At 51.4% G+C, this 11843-nt stretch overlaps 1 long non-coding RNA gene across 1 annotated transcript; it reads left to right on the top strand.

The window, feature by feature from the left end:
• Positions 1-572: 572 nt before the first annotated feature.
• Positions 573-11353, top strand: LOC144740057 (uncharacterized). Its single transcript, XR_013589558.1, has 2 exons — positions 573-854; positions 10170-11353. It is a non-coding gene; the product is annotated as an uncharacterized LOC144740057 (long non-coding RNA).
• Positions 11354-11843: the final 490 nt, after the last annotated feature.

Genomic DNA, 11843 nt, shown 5'->3' with positions numbered 1-11843 from the left:
ACTCACCCATCCACCCACCCTCCCACTCACCCACCCACCCACCCACTCACCCACTCACCCACTCACCCACCCACCCACTCACCCACTCACCCACTCACCCACTCACCCACCCACCCACTCACCCACTCACCCACCCACCCACTCACCCACTCACCCCACCCACCCACTCACCCACCCACCCACTCACCCACTCACCCCCACCCACCCTCCCACCACTCACCCACCCACCCACCCCACTCACTCACCCACCCACCCACCCACTCCACCCACTCACCCACTCACCCACCCACCCACCCCACTCACCCACTCACCCACCCACCCCACTCACCCACCCACCCACTCACCCACTCACCCACTCACCCACCCACTCACCCACCCACTCACCCACCCACCCACTCACCCACTCACCCACCCTCCCACTCACCCACCCACCCACCCACTCACCCACCCACTCACCCACTCACCCATCCACCCACCCACCCACTCACCCACCCACCCATCCACCCACCCACCCACCCACTCACCCACCCACTCACCCATCCACCCACCCACCCACCCTCTCACCCTCCCACTCTCCACAGACCCAACAACAACAGCAACAACAACAACAACAGCAGCAACAACAACAACAGCAGCAGCAGCAGACCGGCAACCACGGTAACCACGGTAACCACGGCAACCACGGCAACCACGGTAACCACGGCAACCACGGCAACAACAACAACAACAACGGAGCGGGTGGTGCCGAGGGCGTCCACGGAGGGGGCCAGGGACCACCAAACAAGAAGCCACGGACCCAGCCCCCCACTCAGCCCAGTGCGGGGCCCGGGGCTGCCTCTTCGGGCGACTATCAGGTACTCAGAGACTCACTCAGACACTCACTCACTCAGAGCCTCACTCAGAGACTCACTCACTCAGAGACTCACTCATTCAGAGACTCACTCACTCAGAGACTCACTCACTCAGAGACTCACTCAGAGACTCACTCACTCAGAGACTCACTCAGAGACTCATTCACTCAGAGACTCACTCACTCAGAGACTCACTCAGAGACTCACTCACTCAGAGACTCACTCACTCAGACACTCACTCACTCAGAGACTCACTCACTCAGAGACTCACTCACTCAGAGACTCACTCAGAGACTCACTGAGAGACTCACTCACTCAGAGACTCACTCAGAGACTCACTCACTCAGAGACTCACTCACTCAGAGACTCACTCAGAGACTCACTCACTCAGAGACTCACTCAGAGACTCACTCACTCAGAGACTCACTCAGAGACTCACTCAGAGACTCACTCAGAGACTCACTCACTCAGAGACTCACTCACTCAGAGACTCACTCACTCAGAGACTCACTCAGAGACTCACTCAGAGACTCACTCACTCAGAGACTCACTCAGAGACTCACTCACTCAGAGACTCACTCACTCAGAGACTCACTCAGAGACTCACTCAGAGACTCACTCAGAGACTCACTCACTCAGATCCACTCACTCAGAGACTCACTCAGAGACTCACTCAGAGACTCAGTCAGAGACTACTCACTCAGAGACTCACTCAGAGACTCACTCACTCAGAGACTCACTCAGAGACTCACTCAGAGACTCACTCACTCAGAGACTCACTCACTCACTCAGAGACTCACTCAGAGACTCACTCAGAGACTCACTCACTCAGACTCACTCAGAGACTCACTCAGAGACTCACTCAGAGACTCACTCACTCAGAGACTCACTCAGAGACTCACTCACTCAGAGACTCACTCACTCAGAGACTCACTCACTCAGAGACTCACTCAGAGACTCACTCAGAGACTCACTCAGAGACTCACTCACTCAGATCCCACTCACTCAGAGACTCACTCAGAGACTCACTCAGAGACTCACTCAGAGACTCACTCAGAGACTCACTCACTCAGAGACTCACTCAGAGACTCACTCACTCAGAGACTCACTCAGAGACTCACTCAGAGACTCACTCACTCAGAGACTCACTCACTCACTCAGAGACTCACTCAGAGACTCACTCAGAGACTCACTCACTCAGAGACTCACTCAGAGACTCACTCACTCAGAGACTCACTCACTCAGAGACTCACTCAGAGACTCACTCAGAGACTCACTCAGAGCCTCACTCAGAGACTCACTCACTCAGAGACTCACTCACTCAGAGACTCACTCAGAGACTCACTCACTCAGAGACTCACTCAGAGACTCATTCACTCAGAGACTCACTCACTCAGAGACTCACTCAGAGACTCACTCACTCAGAGACTCACTCACTCAGACACTCACTCACTCAGAGACTCACTCACTCAGAGACTCACTCACTCAGAGACTCACTCAGAGACTCACTGAGAGACTCACTCACTCAGAGACTCACTCAGAGACTCACTCACTCAGAGACTCACTCACTCAGAGACTCACTCACTCAGAGACTCACTCAGAGACTCACTCACTCAGAGACTCACTCAGAGACTCACTCACTCAGAGACTCACTCAGAGACTCACTCAGAGACTCACTCAGAGACTCACTCACTCAGAGACTCACTCACTCAGAGACTCACTCACTCAGAGACTCACTCAGAGACTCACTCAGAGACTCACTCACTCAGAGACTCACTCAGAGACTCACTCACTCAGAGACTCACTCACTCAGAGACTCACTCAGAGACTCACTCAGAGACTCACTCAGAGACTCACTCACTCAGATCCACTCACTCAGAGACTCACTCAGAGACTCACTCAGAGACTCAGTCAGAGACTCACTCACTCAGAGACTCACTCAGAGACTCACTCACTCAGAGACTCACTCAGAGACTCACTCAGAGACTCACTCAGAGACTCACTCAGAGACTCACTCACTCAGAGACTCACTCACTCACTCAGAGACTCACTCAGAGACTCACTCAGAGACTCACTCACTCAGACTCACTCAGAGACTCACTCAGAGACTCACTCAGAGACTCACTCACTCAGAGACTCACTCAGAGACTCACTCACTCAGAGACTCACTCACTCAGAGACTCACTCAGAGACTCACTCAGAGGCTCACTCAGAGACTCACTCACTCAGATCCCACTCACTCAGAGACTCACTCAGAGACTCACTCAGAGACTCACTCAGAGACTCACTCAGAGACTCACTCACTCAGAGACTCACTCAGAGACTCACTCACTCAGAGACTCACTCAGAGACTCACTCACTCAGAGACTCACTCACTCACTCAGAGACTCACTCAGAGACTCACTCAGAGACTCACTCACTCAGAGACTCACTCACTCAGAGACTCACTCAGAGACTCACTCAGAGACTCACTCACTCAGAGACTCACTCACTCAGAGACTCACTCAGAGACTCACTCAGAGACTCACTCAGAGACTCACTCACTCAGAGACTCACTCACTCACTCAGAGACTCACTCAGAGACTCACTCAGAGACTCACTCAGAGACTCACTCAGAGACTCACTCAGAGACTCACTCACTCAGAGACTCACTCACTCAGAGACTCACTCACTCAGAGACTCACTCACTCAGAGACTCACTCAGAGACTCACTCACTCAGAGACTCACTCACTCAGAGACTCACTCAGAGACTCACTCACTCAGAGACTCACCCACTCAGAGACTCACTCACTCAGAGACTCACTCACTCAGAGACTCACTCAGAGACTCACTCACTCAGAGACTCACTCACTCAGAGACTCACTCAGAGACTCACTCAGAGACTCACTCACTCAGAGACTCACTCAGAGACTCATTCACTCAGAGACTCACTCACTCAGTGACTCACTCAGAGACTCACTCAGAGACTCACTCACTCAGAGACTCACTCAGAGACTCACTCACTCAGAGACTCACTCAGAGACTCATTCACTCAGAGACTCACTCACTCAGTGACTCACTCACTCAGAGACTCACTCAGAGACTCACTCACTCAGAGACTCACTCACTCAGAGACTCACTCACTCAGAGACTCACTCACTCAGAGACTCACTCTCTCAGAGACTCACTCAGAGACTCACTCACTCAGAGACTCACTCACTCAGTGACTCACTCACTCAGAGACTCACTCACTCAGTGACTCACTCACTCAGAGACTCACTCAGAGACTCACTCACTCAGAGACTCACTCAGAGACTCACTCACTCAGAGACTCACTCACTCAGAGACTCACTCAGAGACTCACTCACTCAGAGACTCACTCACTCAGAGACTCACTCAGAGACTCACTCACTCAGAGACTCACTCACTCAGAGACTCACTCACTCAGAGACTCACTCAGAGACTCACTCAGAGACTCACTCACTCAGAGACTCACTCACTCAGAGACTCACTCAGAGACTCACTCACTCAGAGACTCACTCACTCACAGACTCACTCAGAGACTCACTCAGAGACTCACTCAGAGACTCACTCACTCAGAGACTCACTCACTCACTCACAGACTCACTCAGAGACTCACTCAGAGACTCACTCAGAGACTCACTCAGAGACTCACTCACTCAGAGACTCACTCAGAGACTCACTCACTCAGAGACTCACTCACTCAGAGACTCACTCAGAGACTCACTCACTCAGAGACTCACTCAGAGACTCACTCACTCAGAGACTCACTCACTCAGAGACTCACTCAGAGACTCACTCACTCAGAGACTCACTCAGAGACTCACTCACTCAGAGACTCACTCAGAGACTCACTCACTCAGAGACTCACTCACTCAGAGACTCACTCAGAGACTCACTCAGAGACTCACTCAGAGCCTCACTCAGAGACTCACTCACTCAGAGACTCACTCATTCAGAGACTCACTCACTCAGAGACTCACTCACTCAGAGACTCACTCAGAGACTCACTCACTCAGAGACTCACTCAGAGACTCATTCACTCAGAGACTCACTCAGAGACTCATTCACTCAGAGACTCACTCACTCAGAGACTCACTCAGAGACTCACTCACTCAGAGACTCACTCACTCAGACACTCACTCACTCAGAGACTCACTCACTCAGAGACTCACTCACTCAGAGACTCACTCAGAGACTCACTGAGAGACTCACTCACTCAGAGACTCACTCAGAGACTCACTCACTCAGAGACTCACTCACTCAGAGACTCACTCACTCAGAGACTCACTCAGAGACTCACTCACTCAGAGACTCACTCAGAGACTCACTCACTCAGAGACTCACTCAGAGACTCACTCAGAGACTCACTCACTCAGAGACTCACTCACTCAGAGACTCACTCACTCAGAGACTCACTCACTCAGAGACTCACTCAGAGACTCACTCAGAGACTCACTCACTCAGAGACTCACTCAGAGACTCACTCACTCAGAGACTCACTCACTCAGAGACTCACTCAGAGACTCACTCAGAGACTCACTCACTCAGATCCCACTCACTCAGAGACTCACTCAGAGACTCACTCAGAGACTCAGTCAGAGACTCACTCACTCAGAGACTCACTCAGAGACTCACTCACTCAGAGACTCACTCAGAGACTCACTCAGAGACTCACTCAGAGACTCACTCACTCAGAGACTCACTCACTCACTCAGAGACTCACTCATAGACTCACTCAGAGACTCACTCAGAGACTCACTCACTCAGAGACTCACTCAGAGACTCACTCACTCAGAGACTCACTCACTCAGAGACTCACTCAGAGACTCACTCAGAGACTCACTCACTCAGATCCCACTCACTCAGAGACTCACTCAGAGACTCACTCAGAGACTCACTCAGAGACTCACTCAGAGACTCACTCACTCAGAGACTCACTCAGAGACTCACTCACTCAGAGACTCACTCAGAGACTCACTCAGAGACTCACTCAGAGACTCACTCACTCAGAGACTCACTCACTCACTCAGAGACTCACTCAGAGACTCACTCAGAGACTCACTCACTCAGAGACTCACTCAGAGACTCACTCAGAGACTCACTCACTCAGAGACTCACTCACTCAGAGACTCACTCAGAGACTCACTCAGAGACTCACTCAGAGACTCACTCACTCAGAGACTCACTCACTCACTCAGAGACTCACTCAGAGACTCACTCAGAGACTCACTCAGAGACTCACTCAGAGACTCACTCACTCAGAGACTCACTCACTCAGAGACTCACTCACTCAGAGACTCACTCACTCAGAGACTCACTCAGAGACTCACTCACTCAGAGACTCACTCACTCAGAGACTCACTCAGAGACTCACTCACTCAGAGACTCACCCACTCAGAGACTCACTCACTCAGAGACTCACTCACTCAGAGACTCACTCAGAGACTCACTCACTCAGAGACTCACTCACTCAGAGACTCACTCAGAGACTCACTCAGAGACTCACTCACTCAGAGACTCACTCAGAGACTCATTCACTCAGAGACTCACTCACTCAGTGACTCACTCAGAGACTCACTCAGAGACTCACTCACTCAGAGACTCACTCACTCAGAGACTCACTCACTCAGAGACTCACTCACTCAGAGACTCACTCTCTCAGAGACTCACTCAGAGACTCACTCACTCAGAGACTCACTCACTCAGTGACTCACTCACTCAGAGACTCACTCACTCAGAGACTCACTCAGAGACTCATTCACTCAGAGACTCACTCACTCAGTGACTCACTCACTCAGAGACTCACTCAGAGACTCACTCACTCAGAGACTCACTCACTCAGAGACTCACTCACTCAGAGACTCACTCTCTCAGAGACTCACTCAGAGACTCACTCACTCAGAGACTCACTCACTCAGTGACTCACTCACTCAGAGACTCACTCACTCAGTGACTCACTCACTCAGAGACTCACTCAGAGACTCACTCACTCAGAGACTCACTCAGAGACTCACTCACTCAGAGACTCACTCAGAGACTCACTCACTCAGAGACTCACTCACTCAGAGACTCACTCAGAGACTCACTCACTCAGAGACTCACTCACTCAGAGACTCACTCACTCAGAGACTCACTCAGAGACTCACTCAGAGACTCACTCACTCAGAGACTCACTCACTCAGAGACTCACTCAGAGACTCACTCACTCAGAGACTCACTCACTCAGAGACTCACTCAGAGACTTACTCACTCAGAGACTCACTCAGAGACTCACTCACTCAGAGACTCACTCAGAGACTCACTCACTCAGAGACTCACTCACTCAGAGACTCACTCACTCAGAGACTCACTCAGAGACTCACTCACTCAGAGACTCACTCACTTACTCAGAGACTCACTCACTCAGAGACTCACTCAGAGACTCACTCACTCAGAGACTCACTCAGAGACTCACTCACTCAGAGACTCACTCACTCAGAGACTCACTCAGAGACTCACTCCCTCAGAGACTCACTCACTCAGAGACTCACTCACTCAGAGACTCACTCACTCAGAGACTCACTCACTCAGAGACTCACTCACTCAGAGACTCACTCAGAGACTCACTCAGAGACTCACTCACTCAGAGACTCACTCACTCAGAGACTCACTCAGAGACTCACTCAGAGACTCACTCACTCAGAGACTCACTCAGAGACTCACTCACTCAGAGACTCACTCACTCAGAGACTCACTCAGAGACTCACTCACTCAGAGACTCACTCACTAAGAGACTCACTCACTCAGAGACTCACTCAGAGACTCACTCAGAGACTCACTCAGAGACTCACTCAGAGACTCACTCACTCAGAGACTCACTCACTCAGAGACTCACTCAGAGACTCACTCAGAGACTCACTCAGAGACTCACTCAGAGACTCACTCACTCAGAGACTCACTCAGAGACTCACTCACTCAGAGACTCACTCACTCAGAGACTCACTCACTCAGAGACTCACTCAGAGACTCACTCAGAGACTCACTCAGAGACTCACTCAGAGACTCACTCAGAGACTCACTCACTCAGAGACTCACTCAGAGACTCACTCACTCAGAGACTCACTCACTCAGAGACTCACTCACTCAGAGACTCACTCACTCAGAGACTCACTCACTCACTCAGAGACTCACTCACTCACTCAGAGACTCACTCACTCAGACACTCAGAGACTCACTCACTCAGAGACTCACTCAGAGACTCACTCAGAGACTCACTCACTCAGAGACTCACTCACTCAGAGACTCACTCACTCAGAGACTCACTCAGAGACTCACTCACAGACTCACTCACTCAGAGACTCACTCACTCAGAGACTCACTCAGAGACTCACTCAGAGACTCACTCACTCAGAGACTCACTCACTCAGAGACTCACTCAGAGACTCACTCAGAGACTCACTCACTCAGAGACTCACTCAGAGACTCACTCACTCAGAGACTCACTCACTCAGAGACTCACTCAGAGACTCACTCACTCAGAGACTCACTCACTAAGAGACTCACTCACTCAGAGACTCACTCAGAGACTCACTCAGAGACTCACTCAGAGACTCACTCAGAGACTCACTCAGAGACTCACTCACTCAGAGACTCACTCACTCAGAGACTCACTCAGAGACTCACTCAGAGACTCACTCAGAGACTCACTCACTCAGAGACTCACTCAGAGACTCACTCACTCAGAGACTCACTCACTCAGAGACTCACTCACTCAGAGACTCACTCAGAGACTCACTCAGAGACTCACTCAGAGACTCACTCAGAGACTCACTCAGAGACTCACTCACTCAGAGACTCACTCAGAGACTCACTCACTCAGAGACTCACTCACTCAGAGACTCACTCACTCAGAGACTCACTCAGAGACTCACTCACTCACTCAGAGACTCACTCACTCACTCAGAGACTCACTCACTCAGAGACTCACTCAGAGACTCACTCACTCAGAGACTCACTCAGAGACTCACTCAGAGACTCACTCAGAGACTCACTCACTCAGAGACTCACTCAGAGACTCACTCACTCAGAGACTCACTCACTCAGAGACTCACTCACTCAGAGACTCACTCAGAGACTCACTCACTCACTCAGAGACTCACTCACTCACTCAGAGACTCACTCACTCAGACACTCAGAGACTCACTCACTCAGAGACTCACTCAGAGACTCACTCAGAGACTCACTCACTCAGAGACTCACTCACTCAGAGACTCACTCACTCAGAGACTCACTCAGAGACTCACTCACAGACTCACTCACTCAGAGACTCACTCACTCACAGACTCACTCACTCAGAGACTCACTCACTCACAGACTCACTCACTCAGAGACTCACTCACTCACAGACTCACTCACTCAGAGACTCACTCACTCACATACTCACTCACGGACTCACTCAGAGACTCACTCAGAGACTCACTCACTCAGAGACTCACTCACTCACGGACTCACTCAGAGACTCACTCAGAGACTCGCTCACAGACTCACTCAGAGACTCACTCAGAGACTCACTCACTCAGAGACTCACTCACTCACAGACTCACTCACGGACTCACTCAGACACTCACTCACAGACTCACTCACAGACTCGCTCACAGACTCACTCAGAGACTCACTCAGAGACTGACTCACTCAGAGACTCACTCAGAGACTCACTCAGAGACTCACTCACTCAGAGACTCACTCACTCACAGACTCACTCACTCAGAGACTCACTCACTCAGAGACTCACTCAGAGACTCACTCAGAGACTCACTCACTCAGAGACTCACTTACTCACAGACTCACTCACTCAGAGACTCACTCACTCAGAGACTCACTCAGAGACTCACTCAGAGACTCACTCAGAGACTCACTCACTCACAGACTCACTCACTCACAGACTCACTCACTCAGAGACTCACTCACTCAGAGACTCACTCAGAGACTCACTCAGAGACTCACTCAGAGACTCACTCAGAGACTCACTCACTCACAGACTCACTCACTCAGAGACTCACTCACTCACAGACTCACTCACTCAGAGACTCACTCACTCACAGACTCACTCACTCAGAGACTCACTCAGAGACTCACTCAGAGACTCACTCACTCACAGACTCACTCACTCAGAGACTCACTCACTCAGAGACTCACTCAGAGACTCACTCACTCACAGACTCACTCACTCAGAGACTCACTCACTCACATACTCACTCACGGACTCACTCAGACACTCACTCACAGACTCACTCACGGACTCACTCTGAGGTTGAATGTTGTACTGTACTTCACAGCGCCCCGGATACCAAAACTCGTCTGCGCAAGGATCAGTGGCACCCCAACCTGGCCTGGGCTACACAGCTGCAACACAGCAGGGCTCACAGTACACGCACTCACAGACTCACCGCTACTGACTCACACATAGACTCACTCACTCACAGACTCACTCACTCACTCACACACTCACTGGGCTACACAGCTGCAACACAGCAGGGCTCACAGTACACGCACTCACAGACTCACCGCTACTGACTCACACATAGACTCACTCACTCACAGACTCACTCACTCACTCACACACTCACTGGGCTACACAGCTGCAACACAGCAGGGCTCACAGTACACGCACTCACAGACTCACCGCTACTGACTCACTCACTCACAGACTCACTCACTCACAGACTCACTCACTCACTCACAGACTCACTCACAGACTCACTCACAGACTCACTCACTCACAGACTCACTCACTGGGCTACACAGCTGCAACACAGCAGGGCTCACAGTACACGCACTCACAGACTCACCGCTACTGACTCACACATAGACTCACTCACTCACAGACTCACTCACTCATTCACTCACTCACAGACTCACTCACTCACTCACAGACTCACTCACAGACTCACTCACTCACTGGGCTACACAGCTGCAACACAGCAGGGCTCACAGTACACGCACTCACAGACTCACCGCTACTGACTCACACATAGACTCACTCACTCACAGACTCACTCACTCACTCAGAGACACACTCACTCACAGACTCACTCACTCACAGACTCACTCACTCACTCACAGACTCAGTCACTCACTCACAGACTCAGTCACTCACAGACTCACTCACTCACTCACAGACTCACTCACAGACTCACTCACTCACTCACACACTCACTGGGCTACACAGCTGCAACACAGCAGGGCTCACAGTACACGCACTCACAGACTCACCGCTACTGACTCACACATAGACTCACTCACTCACTCACAGACTCACTCACAGACTCACTCACTCACAGACTCACTCACACACTCACACACTCACAGACTCACTCACTCACTCACAGACTCACAGACTCACACACTCACAGACTCACTCACTGGGCTACACAGCTGCAACACAGCAGGGCTCACAGTACACGCACTCACAGACTCACCGCTACTGACTCACTCACTCACAGACTCAGTCACTCACTCACAGACTCACTCACTCACTCACAGACTCACTCACAGACTCACAGACTCACTCACTCACAGACTCACTCACAGACTCACTCACTCACACACTCACTGGGCTACACAGCTGCAACACAGCAGGGCTCACAGTACACGCACTCACAGACTCACCGCTACTGACTCACACATAGACTCACTCACTCACTCACAGACTCACTCACTCACAGACTCACTCACTCACTCACAGACTCACTCACTCACTCACAGACTCACCGCTACTGACTCACTCACTCACAGACTCACTCACTCACTCACAGACTCACTCACTCACAGACTCACTCACTCACAGACTCACTCACTCACTCACAGTACACACACTCACAGACTCACTCACTCACAGACTCACTCACTCACAGTACACACACTCACAGACTCACTCACTCACAGACTCACTCACTCACAGTACACACACTCACTCACTCACTCACTCACAGACTCACTCACTCACAGAC

The sequence above is a fragment of the Lampetra planeri genome, unplaced genomic scaffold (assembly GCF_965212315.1).
Source record: "Lampetra planeri unplaced genomic scaffold, kcLamPlan1.2.h2 scaffold_1875, whole genome shotgun sequence".
NCBI classification, from domain to species: domain Eukaryota; kingdom Metazoa; phylum Chordata; class Hyperoartia; order Petromyzontiformes; family Petromyzontidae; genus Lampetra; species Lampetra planeri.
The sequence above is the reverse complement of the archived record's forward strand: the minus strand, read 5'-3'. Positions and strand labels throughout refer to the sequence as shown.